The sequence below is a fragment of the Pan paniscus genome, chromosome 10, assembly GCF_029289425.2.
Source record: "Pan paniscus chromosome 10, NHGRI_mPanPan1-v2.0_pri, whole genome shotgun sequence".
NCBI classification, from domain to species: Eukaryota; Metazoa; Chordata; class Mammalia; order Primates; family Hominidae; genus Pan; species Pan paniscus.
Window position 1 is genome coordinate 46,394,496 of NC_073259.2, and position 13,012 is coordinate 46,407,507.

A 13,012-nucleotide genomic window follows, 5' to 3' on the forward strand; every position below is an offset into this window, starting at 1 on the left:
CCCCCGCGCCGCCGGCACAGCGCCCTCCCCGGCCGGAGGCCGCCCGCGCCCGGAACCGCAGACGCCACCGCCGCTTTGCGAAGCTGCCGTGTCGTTTGGGGGATGCTGCTAAAAAGGCGGATTCCTGGGCCCATCCCCAGACCCGCCGTGTCCGGATTGTTGGACCTTGGAAGGGACCGGAAATATGCCTTTATACGAGCGAACCGCGAGGATTAAAAATCTTTACCTCTGAGTACGATGCGTATTTTCGTTTAAAATTAAAATTAAAATTTCTTGTTAAATATTAATAGGTAAAACTTAAGAAATATTAGAGTACGCTGTGAATAGAATTCCTTCCGCCCGTCCTTCTATCAACCAGGTTCCCTCCCACAATATCGCAGAGGATTTCTCCACACACTAAAGTCTGGGAACCCCTGCGACCATCACCTTCTGACTGCAAACATTCTATCCTCACGCACAGCTCCTCACAAATCCCTACTTTTTTTTTTTTTTTTTAAACAGAGTCTCACTCTGTTGCCCAGGCAGGAGTACAGTGGCGCCATCATAGTTCCGCATCCTCCAACACCTGGATTCAAGCAATGCTCTCACCTCAGCCTTCCAAGCAGCCGGGACTACAGGTGTGTGCCACCACGCCTGGCTAGTATTTTTTGTTATTTGTTTTTTGTAGAGATAGGGTCTCGCTATGTTGCCCAGGCTGGTCCCCAACTCCTGGCCTCAAGCTGTCTTCTCACCTCGGCCTCCCAAAGCGCTGGAATTACAGGCTTGAGCCACTGCAACGGACCTCGCCTTTCCTTTTATCAGCACAAGCCTCATCCTCCCAAACCCCTCACCCTGACCCTCGGGATCATACCATTGTAAGGAAGAGACAGATCTGTAGCAGGAGGGCACTGAGCTCCCACGTGAGCCCAGCTTCCGGCCGGGAGCTGGAGGGAAAATCCCAGCACAATAACAAGGGCTCTGCCACAGCACTAAGGATCCACATGGGGAGGCCCATCATATACCTGCACAAAACATAACCAATACCCCTTGCATTAGTTTTTTTTTTTTTTTTTTTTTTTGTGCTGCCGTAACAAATTACCACAAATTTACTGATTTAAAATAACACAAACTTCTTATTATTTTACAGTTCTGTAGGTCAGGAATCCAAATAATGGTCTCACTGGGCTAAAATCAAGGGGACATCAGGGTTGCCTTGTTTCTGGAGGCTCTAGGGGAAAATCAGTTTCCTTGACTTTTTTTTTTTTTTTTTGAGACGGAGTCTTGCTCTGTCACCCAGGCTAGAGTGCAGTGGCGTGATCTCAGCTCACTGCAATCTCTGCCTCCTGGGTTCAGGTGATTCTCCTGCGTCAGCCTCCCGAGAAGTTGGGATTACACGCTTCCACCACCACACCCAGCTAATTTTTGTATTTTTAGTAAAGATGGGGTTTCACCATGTTGGCCAGGCTGGTCTCGAACTCCTGACCTCAGGTGATCCGCCCACCTCAGCCTCCCAAAGTGCTGGGATTACAGGTGTGAGCCCACCGTGCCTGGCCGCCTTTTCCAGCTTCTAGAGTGAGGCTACCCTCATGCCTTTAACTCCCTCTTCCTCCTTTTCCCTTCTAAGGACCCCTGTGATTGAGGGGATAGTCCAGGATAATCTCCCCATCGCAAGATCCTTAATTTTATCACATCAGCAAAATAAATCCCTTTGCCGTGGAAGGTGACATATTCATAGGTTCTGGGATGAGGACGTAGACATCTTTGGGGGCCATTATTATCCCACCCACCACACCCCCTCTGGAACATAAACTTCATGAGCAGGGACAGTGCCAGTTTTGTTCACATCAACATCTAAAAGCATGCCTGGCATATAATGACCCCTTAATAAATGTTTGTTGAATAGGTGAGTGTGAGTGAATGAAGGTAAGAATAAAATAAAAACAAAAGCAATTATACACAAGGAATCTAGACAGGGTGTGCTTAACTGCCAAACAAGGGATGTAAACCAGTGTTAAGCACATTTGCCTCACTCTAGAATAATCTGGGAGCTTCTTTAAAAATAAAAAAATAAACCCAGCCCCACCCCTGCCTATTAAATTTTGAATCTTGGAGTGTGTATTTTAATGAGAAGTGATGTCAAGGCTGTGAGCTCAGCACCAGCCCTCCTTTAGGAGCTGCCGGTGGAGAGTAAGTGCTGGTCCTGTGGAGGAGGGAGCAAGCCCCGTGGTCCGGAGTGCATTTCCATGGATGGCTTCAGAGCTGGCCAGGATGGACAGTACTCCAGGCAGTGGGAACCGCACGTGTGATGGCGCAGAGGGAAGAAATAAAGCGGCCGCTCTGGGAAACTGTAAGTCGTTTGTGGCTGGAATGTCAAGTTTGAAGGTAGAGTAGCGGGTTTGGAGATTAGAAAGGTTCTGAACATAAAGGGCCTTGCATGCTCTGTTAAGAAGGCTGTCCCCCTCCCCTTGGGGCTGGGGGAGAAAACTCACAATTCTGTGTTTTAGAACTATGGCCAGAGTAATAGAGTGAAGGCGAACTGCCTGTGAAACACTAGAAGCAGAGAGATGAGTTGGACAAGTTTCACCCCACAGTGCTTTAATTACCAGGTCTTTAAAATGGAGACTGCAGTAACACCTACTTCAAAGTGTTGTGATGAGGAGTGCCTGGAAGAGTGCCTAGCACATGGTAGATACTCAATAAATGTCAGGAAGTAGAATTAGTAGCAGCAGAAGGCTGCCATGGCAAGAGAGGATGAGGGGCTTCAGAGTTGGTCCAGGCAGAAGCAGAGAGAATGGAAGAGACGAAACTGCTTCGAGCTATTTCAGCTATCTGAACCTAAAGGTCAGGGGATAATTCATTAGCTGAGCAGACAGAAGGAGGAGAGCAAAAATATTATGAGTGGACATATTAGGAGTATGGGAGAGCAGTGAGCAAGCTTGCTGTGCTGGAAAGTGAGATTGCGCAAGAAAAGAAAGAGAAATAATTATGTAACAGTAGTACTAGACCAGGTTGTACAAGGCTAAGGCCAGGCTTAAACGTTTTTTAAATTGTGGAAACAATGAAGAGCTATTGCAGAGCATTAGACTCAGGTGGGGTCAGAGGCCTAGCTTCACCATTTGCTGTGACCCTGGGCAAGTGCCCCTAACTCACAGATGTCCAATCCAATTGACTTTCTGCCTGGAAGAAAATATTCCATATCTGCACCCTCCATAATGGTGGCCACTAATCACAGGTGGCTATTGAATACTTGATATGTGACTAGTGTGATTGAAGAACTGAATTTTTAATTGTATTTAATTTAAATTAATTTAAATTTAATGTATTTAAGTTTAGTGTATTTAATTTAAATTAATTTAAATTTAATTTAATTAATTTAAGTAGCTGCACATGACTAGTGGCTACTGTCAGCTAGAACCTCTCAGGACTCCTGTCCCTCCATCTGTACACAGGGAATGATGATGAAACATCACAGGCTTGTTACAAAGATCGAGATATATTGAGATAATACACTCCAAGTGCCCAACAAAGTAATTCAACAAATATTGCTGCTGCTGTTGAAATTGTTATTGTTTTTATTGAACAGGGATTGCATGACATAAGCCAAGTCTTAGGAAGATTAGTTAGACTATAATATCCAGTTAGATTTGATGGGGGAAAATTGTAGAGGATAAAGCATTCACAAGGTTATTTCAGTGGTAAGGTGTGAGAGAATTAAGATCTTATCCAGTGAAAGACCTTGAGAATGGGAAAGAATGGAATGATTGTTGAGCCATAAAGCACATGGGTGTGCACCACTCATACACATTTTCTCATATCAGCTTCCTTCCAAGGTATTCTCAGAGAGCACACTCCCAACCCAGCCCAGGACAGACACTACTGCGACCCCTACAAGATGCACAGCCATTCTCCCTGCCTGCGCCAGAAACTACTAGTGCTCCACAACACACATCAACATTTGTGTGTCTCTTTCTGGGCACAGTACCTCCCAAATTTGAACTATACTTCCCAGCTTCCTTGCAGTCAAACGGATGCCATGGGATCAGGTTCTGAACAATGGAATGAAGGCAGAAGCAATGTGCGCCATTTCTAGGCTGGGCTCATTTAAAAATCTCCCATACAACCTGCATTCCCTCTTCCCATTCTGTGACAATTTTAGAGGCCATATGTACCACATAATGGAAAGAACCTAGGCTTGAATGAATGGATGGAGCAGAGCTACCCCTGTCCCCTAGACCCTCACTGGACTATAGAATATGAGTGAGAAGTGTCAGTGGCTTTGTTACAGCTCAGTTGTTTGTTACAGCTAACCTTATTATCCTAATACATCATCCCACATTCCACTGAAGTTCATCTAAACAGGTCCTATATAGATTACCCGTCTAAACCATCAATCCCTCTGAAGTCTCTTTTGAACTGGGTCCCACCAACACTAAGACAGATTTCTAATTCCCCATCTGCAGACATCCTGACTGCTGACATTCCTTTCTCACTCCCCCCAGAAACACACATTCCAGACATATCTTCTCCCACAATGCTAGGTCAAGGATACACCTACTGAGCTATCTTCCAGATGATTGAGTTTATTGGACATGTCAGGGCTTCCTCCTCTCTTGTTAATCCCCATGCAGAGAGACCTCTGATGTCCCTGGGGCATGTCTTTGTTTACTGTGGCTCAGACCCAAACCTAGGTGTTATCTCTGAGTCCTCCCTTTCCTCTGCTCCTACATCAAATTCATTACAAAATACAGTTGGATTTGCCCTGTCCTCTCTCTCCATTCCCTCTGCCACCCTAGTCCAGCCACCATCATCACCACCTACCTACCAGCAGCAGCCTCCTAACTGGTCCTCCTCTGTTCGTTCTTCCCCCTCTAATCCTCTCTCCACCAAGCAGCTGGAGCAATCTTTTAAAAATAATAACCATGGCCGGGTGCAGTGGTTCACGGCTGTAATCCCAGCACTTTGGGAGGCTGAGGTGGATGGATCACTTGAGGTCAGGAGTTCGAGGCCAGCCTGGCCAACATGGCAAAACCCATCTCTACTAAAAATACAAAAATTAACCAGGCGTGGTGGCACGTGCCTGTAATACCAGCTACTTGGGAGGCTGAGGCAGGAGAATCACTTGAACCTGGGAGGTGGAGGTTGCAGTGAGCCAAGATCGCACCACTCAACTCCAGCCTGGGCAACAGAGTGAGACTCTGTCTCAAGAAAAAAAAAATTTAAATAAATAAATAAAAATAACACCCAGAACATGGTACTCCCCTGCTTCAATCACTCCAGTAGCTTCCATAGCTCTTAGAGTAAATTGATCGGGGTCTTGCCAGCTCCAACCAGCCTTACTCACCCTTGCTCATTTTACTTCAGACACATTCGCCTTTCTGTTTCTCAAACGTGCCACACTTGTTCCTGTCCCACACTTATTTTTGTGCTTTGTGCCCGGAAAGCTCTTCTCTGAGTGTTTATAAGATTGATCCCTCATCATTCAAGTCTCAGCTCAAATGTTACTTCCTCAGAGGATTCCTCGCTCTGTTTTATTTCCTCCACAGCACTTATCATGACAAAAAAATTGTATTTTTACTTTCCACCCCTACTCCTGCTGTCCCTATTGGAATATAATCTCCAGGAAGGCAGGGTAACTGATTCACTGGGGACTTTTGACTTATTGGCAATGCTTATTATCAAAGCATTGCATAAGTATTGCATGCTGCCTCCTCCAGGAGAATGTTAGCTGCCGGAGGGTGAGAGCCGCTCTGCTGTACTCAAAAATGCGTGCCTTGCGTGGTCAGTGCCTTATACATAGAAGACCCTCAGGAGAGGTTTCCTGCATTAACAGTAACCAAGTTTCTCCCCCTCCTGCCATGGCTTTTTCTCACCTCCCTCTTAGCTTCCCAAGATCTGTCTTTCCCTCCTGGGGCCTGTGCACCCAGTTCTTGACCAATTGCCATTCCTCCCGCTGTCTTACTCCATCTCTTGTCCAACCCTTCCTCTTCCAAGAAGTATCATGAGATGTGGCCACTCAAGTCTCTCTAGGGTGCCATTCTTGGGGCCCCTGCTCTGGACTAAGCACAGGTAAGAGCCTTATTTCTAGTCTTTTCCTTCACCCAGTGCCCATGCAGCTGGACTAGAGGGGGGCCCACGTGCACTGATGAAGGCTCCTGACTTTTCCATTTTTACCACAAAAAGTTCCACGTCTCAGAAAACCCCTCAACATAAGGCAAACTATGATAGTTATTCACTTTATGTCTGCCTTGATCACTTCTGTATTCCCAGTGGCTAGTATAACGCCAGGTGCCTAGGTAGGAACTCAATAAATATTCAATACATATGAAAAGGGCTGAATGTCCATAAAGAATTCTTTGATCCTGGCTCTAGGGGGCAGCCTTCCCCAACCTTGTGCCTGAACAGACAGCTTTGCAGGTTGGACTGGTAGCTTGTGTACATAGGTAGTGAGTTCCACAGGATTCTCCCTAGACCTTATGTGGTCCCCTTGCCGCCCCTCCACCCCCAACCCCAGCCCTTGTGGAGTTCACAGCTGAGGACCCTGGCTGTGGCAACCCGAGGCTGTGCCTGACACAGAGGTAGATTCCTTCCCTCTCCCCATTCTACCCACCCAGGCCCCCCTCCTGCAGCTTCGCCTTCCTCCTGAGGTCAGGCTTGTAGACCACAGAGCAGAAAGGGCTGTCCTAGACAGCAGCAGCAGGTGGCTGGCTGCAGGGAGGAGCTGGCCCCATCACCATGCATTCTAGGAGGTTGCAGGGAGGACTCAAATCTAAGGGCTACCTTGGACCCAGAATGCAGCTCCCCAGGGCTAGGGCTGCCTTCTGCCCCTTTAGAAGGGGTTCACCTCAATTCTCAGGGCTAGAGTGAAACTGCTCAGAGTCTAGCTTCTTGCTGAGACCCCATTTCCTCTGCCTGCCCACTGACAGCCTACAGGTCTATGCAGAGGGCAGGATGGAAAGTGAGAAGATGTTGAGTGGAAACAGCAGGTCTTTGAACTCAGGAGCTAAGAAAGCATCAGAGGCAGGTGGCCTGGGGGGTCAGGGGGAGGGGAGGGGGATCACAGGTGCAGCTGCCTGGGGAGAGCAGCATGAAGGAGCTGGGGCCCAGGCCTGCCTCCCTATCTTGGTGTTCTCTAGTGATCTCCATCTCCTGACCTGAACCCGCAATCACAGATACCTGATCTGATTCTCTTTCACCTTTTACTGAGGGAGCTGTTGCTGGATGGGGAGGGCAGGAAGCCCTGCAATTCACCTCCACAGGGACTTGGGCCTGGGGACAAATGGGGCTGACTGACTTCCTTGACTCCTTGGAAGCTGCCAGGGGCAGGAGAAGGGCAGGTTGCAGCACTGTGAGGAGTGAGAGAATAATAAGGCTTGAGGGCAGGAGGGGAGGGCATTAGCTCTTCCCCAAGGGAAAAGCCTGGCAGAGGGGTTCATCAATATTTGCCCTTCAGATCTGAGTTTGAGAACTGGCTTTACTGAATGAGAAAGTCACCATGGAGCCTTCATCAGTGCACGTGGGTCCCCCTCTAGTCCAGCTGCATGGGCACTGGGTGAAGGAAAAGACTAGAAATAAGACTCTTACCTGTGCTTAGTCCAGAGCAGGGGCCCCAAGAATGGCACCCTAGAGAGACTTGAGTGGCCACATCTCATGATACTTCTTGGAAGAGGAAGGGTTGGACAAGAGATGGAGTAAGACAGCGGGAGGAATGGCAATTGGTCAAGAACTGGGTGCACAGGCCCCAGGAGGGAAAGACAGATCTTGGGAAGCTAAGAGGGAGGTGAGAAAAAGCCATGGCAGGAGGGGGAGAAACTTGGTTACTGTTAATGCAGGAAACCTCTCCTGAGGGTCTTCTACGTATAAGGCACTGACCACGCAAGGCATGCATTTTTGAGTACAGCAGAGCGGCTCTCACCCTCCGGCAGCTAACATTCTCCTGGAGGAGGCAGCATGCAATACTTATGCAATGCTTTGATTTCAGTGTGGTGAGTGCCAGGCATGTGGCAGAGAAATGATGCCCTGCAGGGGAAGTCTGACACAGGCCAGGCCCTGAGGTGGGTGCAGAGCCAGACTCAGGGGCAGTGACAGGCCAGAAGCTGCCACTTTGCCTGGCCCCCAGGGCCCAGCAGGCACCCTCAGCGGAGGCCCCAGGAGGCTGGGCTTGGGGAGAACTGAAGCAGTTGGGGAGATTAAGTCAGGATTCGGTCCAGCCCTGCAGTGTGTTAGGCGGAGCTCACGGACCAGGCTCCCCACTTCCACCAGAGGCAAAGCAGGCAAAGCGGCTAAAGCAGGAGGGGCTGAGGCTGAGGGGTGGGAAGGCAGAGCAGTGGGGCTGCCTCTCTATCCCCCACAAGGCCTGAGGGGGGCCTGTGCCCTCTCTCAGGCAGAACTGCAGACTTTCCCTTACTTCTGTTTCCTTCTCTGGACCCCACTTTTCTGTTTCCTTCCCCACTTTTCTGTTTCCCTCTGTGGACCCCACTTTTCTGTTTCTCTCTCTGGATCCCACTTTTCTGTTTCTCTCTCTGGATCCCACTTTTCTGTTTCTCTCTCCAGACCCACTTCTTTGTACCCTCCCCTAATTTTTTTTTTTTTTTTTTTTTTTTGAGACAGAGTCTCACTCTGTTGCCCAGGCTGGAGTGCAGTGGTGCGATCTTGACTCACTGCAACCTCCGCCTTCCAGGTTCAAGTGATTCTCCTGCCTCAGCCTCCCGAGTAGCTTGAACTATAGGCACACACCACCATGCCCAGCTAATTTTTGTATCTGTAGTAGAGATGGGGTTTCACCATGTTGGCCAGGATGGTCTCGATCTCTTGACCTCGTGATCCACCCGCCTCAGCCTCCCAAAGTGCTGGGATTACCGGCGTGAGCCACTGCACCTGGTCTAATTTCTTACCAAGTTCTTTCTGAAGGGAGGAAATGGGCAGTAGATCTGATGCCAGGAAAACTTTGGCCTATTCGGTTTCTTCTCTGACCCCAGCACTTCCAGAGTGGGATTTGGGGGTGGGATGGCTCTGCTCTGATGCTGGGAAGGGGACCTTAGCCCTAGCCTGCTTTTCTGGTTACCCACATCCTTCCCCTGCCCCCAGCCAGTGCTCTGGATCCAGCCTGACTGACCAGGTCTGAGAGACAGAACTGGGCATCTCCTAAGCAGGGGACAGGGCCCTGCTAGGACCCCTCTTTCAGCCTCCTGCAGTCGCCCCTACCAAGACTCTGAAACAAAAGGACAAAGTGGGCACAGGGTTTGAGTCCTGAACAGAGGCCTGGGCCCGGGATGAGTTGGAAGATGGGAGCACTTAAGACAAAGGTTTTGGGAAGGCTGGGAAAGTTGCAAAGAGGGGAGTGGTGGGAGGTAGTAGGTAGTGTGGGTGTTCAGCCTCAGAACAGAATACAGGGGTGAGGAGAAAAGTGACTCTTAGGGAAAGTGGCCACAACTGGAATGGGGCAGCCATTGCAGAACACTGATCACTCAAGGTCAGATGCAGTGTCTCCTGGGACCCACACAAGACACACACACACACACACACACACACACGCTCTCTCTCTCCTTGAGAAGCAGAAGTTGGGGGAGAAAGCAGTTACTCGTTTCTATACATTCCTATAACAGTAAACTTGCCGGGAGGCAGGCTGCTTCCCTCCCTTCTAGGGACCTCTCCAGCCCTGCCCGTCTTCGCCTGCTCTTCTGGCTTCTCTCACCCTGTCCCTACCCTCCAGCCCAGCATCACCACCTCAGGTCTGTTCAGCGACTGTTTCCTCATCTCCGCCATGCATGGCTAGCTTGAGCACCAGCCAGAGGAATGTGCCTCCAGGAGAGTGTGGGGTTCCTGCTTTCACCTCTGCAACTTCCTGCAGCTCCCAGCCCTGACTGTGAGCCCCAGCTTGCCCACATTGGCCTCCTACAGGAGGCAGGAGCCCATCCCTCCTCTCCCTCCCATCACTGTCATAAGTGGCTCATGAGTGACTGGTTGTGACCTGTTAGTCCTAGGAAGGTTTGGCTTGGCGCCCATTAAGGCTCCAGCTCCCTGCCGCTGCCTCCCACCCCAGGAATGGGCAAGGGAGGAGATGGAGGAGCTGAACTGGAACTGCCCTTGGGGGATGGAGCGGGGGCAAGAGTCAGAGGGCCTTAAACCATGCAGAGCCAGGAGGTAGAGTCCAGAGGAGGATACCTGCCTCTCTGCTCAATCTCTTCCCACTGTTGACCAACCACAGGCAAGGTCGACTCCTAGGGGTATTGTGGGAGGCTCAGCCACAGGCCAAGGTCCTGGCACAGCCCTTATATCCCCTACAGCTTTATCTCCCAGCTGGCCTCCAAGCTGGCCATTTGCTGCAGTCCCATGGGAGGCCTATTAGTGAAATTTTCCTCCATCCTCCCTCTCTCCATCCCACCAATCACCCTCAAATGTCACAGCTGAGCCTTGTGAACAAAGCTGACGGCACAGGATAGAGGAGAAATGAGTAGGAGACAAGAAGGCAGCAAGGAAGGAGGGAGAGATGGCATGAAAGGCCTTGAAATTGAACTGGGAAACTAGCTCCTCTCCCTTCCACCCTGCTGAGGCTACAGGCCCATAGCAGGCACCAGCTGACTGCCCACTGTTCCTGTTCATTTCATTTCCACCCGTAATCATTAAGCATCAGCTTCATGCCAGACACTGTGCTGGGGAGGGAGAGCCAATCAGATTATTGTATTAGGGAGATAAAAGATAATTCTAATAGGCTCTGGGGCCCTGAAGATTTGGGACAGTGTCTGCTGCTCAGTTTGAGCTCTCCAGTTTACAGCAAAGTTCCCCGGCACCTACAGTAAATGTTGTTGAATGAATTCAAGATTCCTTGAATATTCTTGTGGCATCGCATAGTAAGGACTGAGCGAGGCACGGTTGAGAGTAGCAATCGGGGCAGGAGGTAGCAGTGCACAATGGTGTTTAGGAATATGGACTCTGCAGTTAGACTGCCTGAGTCTGGCTGTACTACTTATTAACTGTGTGACCTTGGGAAAGTCACTTCGTCTCCCCGTGACTCAGTTTCCTCACTCGCAAATAGGAATTGTTCTGAGGATAAAAAGATGTATATAAAGTGACTAACATAGTATTCTGCAAATAGTAAATACTGGAAGAGACCATTGTTGGGCTAGAACAGTTGCAGTGGGGATGGGGCATAACAGAGAGATGCAAGAGATGCTTCACTGGTTGAATCAACCCGACTTGGTGGCTGGCTGGATGTGGGAGAAGGAGGAGTGTAGGGTATCAGGCTCCTTGCTTAGGCAGTAGTGGAGTTTGGGAACAGGGAGCTGAGAGAGGCAGAGCAGGAGGAGAGGCCCCCTGGGGCAGGAAGGGAGTATGAGGTTCCTGTGAAGACCCAGGAAACTATGGGCTCACCTTGTGTAGAGCTCAGCAAAGAGGCCGAGGTGGGGAAAATCAAGCCCAGAGTCAAAGCCTGGTCTGAGAAGCCCCCTTCACCTTCCCACCCTCCTGAGCTATCCATGGGAGCCGCTGCCACCTGCTTGAAGGGAATGGGGGAGGGTTCAAGGAAGTCCATGCTCTGGCAGGAGCTCATTGTCCGAGTAGAGTGTGTTAAGGGGTCCTGCTGTTTAGTTTCCATCATCTGTACCAAGGTGTGGGCAAATGGCTGTGGATATGAGTTTTTCCCCCTTTATAGGAGGTGTCAGTATGTTTCAGAGGCAGGACTGCAGAGTGGTAAAGCACACAGGGTAGAAACCACCTGGGCAGAGTCACTCATGGCTCTACCACTTCCTAGTATGGGACCTTGGGCAAGTCATTTAACCTCTTTGTGTCTCAGGTCCCTCATCTGTAAAATGGAATAACAAAAATAACAACCTTATCTCATAGGGTTGTTGTGACAATTCAGTCAGTGAATATATACAAAGTATCAAGAACAGGGCCTGGTGCATGTTGACTATTCTTATTATTATTTATCCGTCTTAACACATCTGCCAAGCATTTAATGACAGTCAGAGGAGGGTGGAGGCAGTACCAGGACATGGCATGATTGTTACCATCTTGCTTGCATGTGTTCCTCAGACACATTCCCAGTCCTCTGCCCCTTCTAGGCCTCAGCCTTGATCAAATATCTGCTGAGCAGTAATTCTACTGGCCGGTCCCCATCCAGGGATCCTGATAAGGCAAAAACCTGCCCCGTCATCTGCTTTGATGGCAGGCTGGGGGCCTTGCCTGTTAGAGATAGGACAAGCTAGAAATGGGACACATAAAAGATCTACTCCCTATGATCTCCCCAGGCTAGGAGCCAATAGGTAATCACCCCAGGTCCTCTTCTCAATCTCCCCAGAGAGGGGGAATGAAAAATAGATGGAAAAAAGAAAGGCAAGAGTAGTGTTGAAGGGGAACATAGGTGGGGGAGTGGGTTGGGACAGTTTCATTTTCACTGATTTGAGTGATCCTTGGCTCCCTGAGGCTCCCCCACACCTCAACACAAACATATTCAATTTCCCCCCCGCCTTTTTTTTTTTTTTTGAGATGGAGTTTCGCTCTGTCGCCCAGGCTGGAGTGCAGTGGCATGATCTTGACTCACTGCAACCTTCGCCTCCCGGGTTCAAGAAATTCTCCTGCCTCAGCCTCCTGAGTAGCTGGGATTCCAGGCACACGCCACCACGCCTGGCTAATTTTTGTATTTTTAGTAGAGACAGGGTTTCACCATGTTGGTCAGGCTAGTCTTGAACTCCTGACCTCATGATTCACCCCCACCTCAGCCTCCCAAGGTGTTGGGATTACAGGCGTGAGCCATTGCACCCGGCCTCAATTTTCCTTTTTTGAGTAGACTCTCCTAGGCAGTCTAGTCTACATTAGAAGAATAGAATACATACAGAGTATACGCAGTATACCATGGGGAGTACGTAGAGACAGACAACCTGGATTCATGCCCCAGCTCCACCATTTACTAGCTGTGTGACTTTGGCAATTTCCTTAATATCTGAGCCTCAGTTTCCCCATCTGTGATGTGAGGATAACAGAAGTACATACCTCACAGGATCATGGCAGGGATTAAACACATGGAAAGCACTTGAAA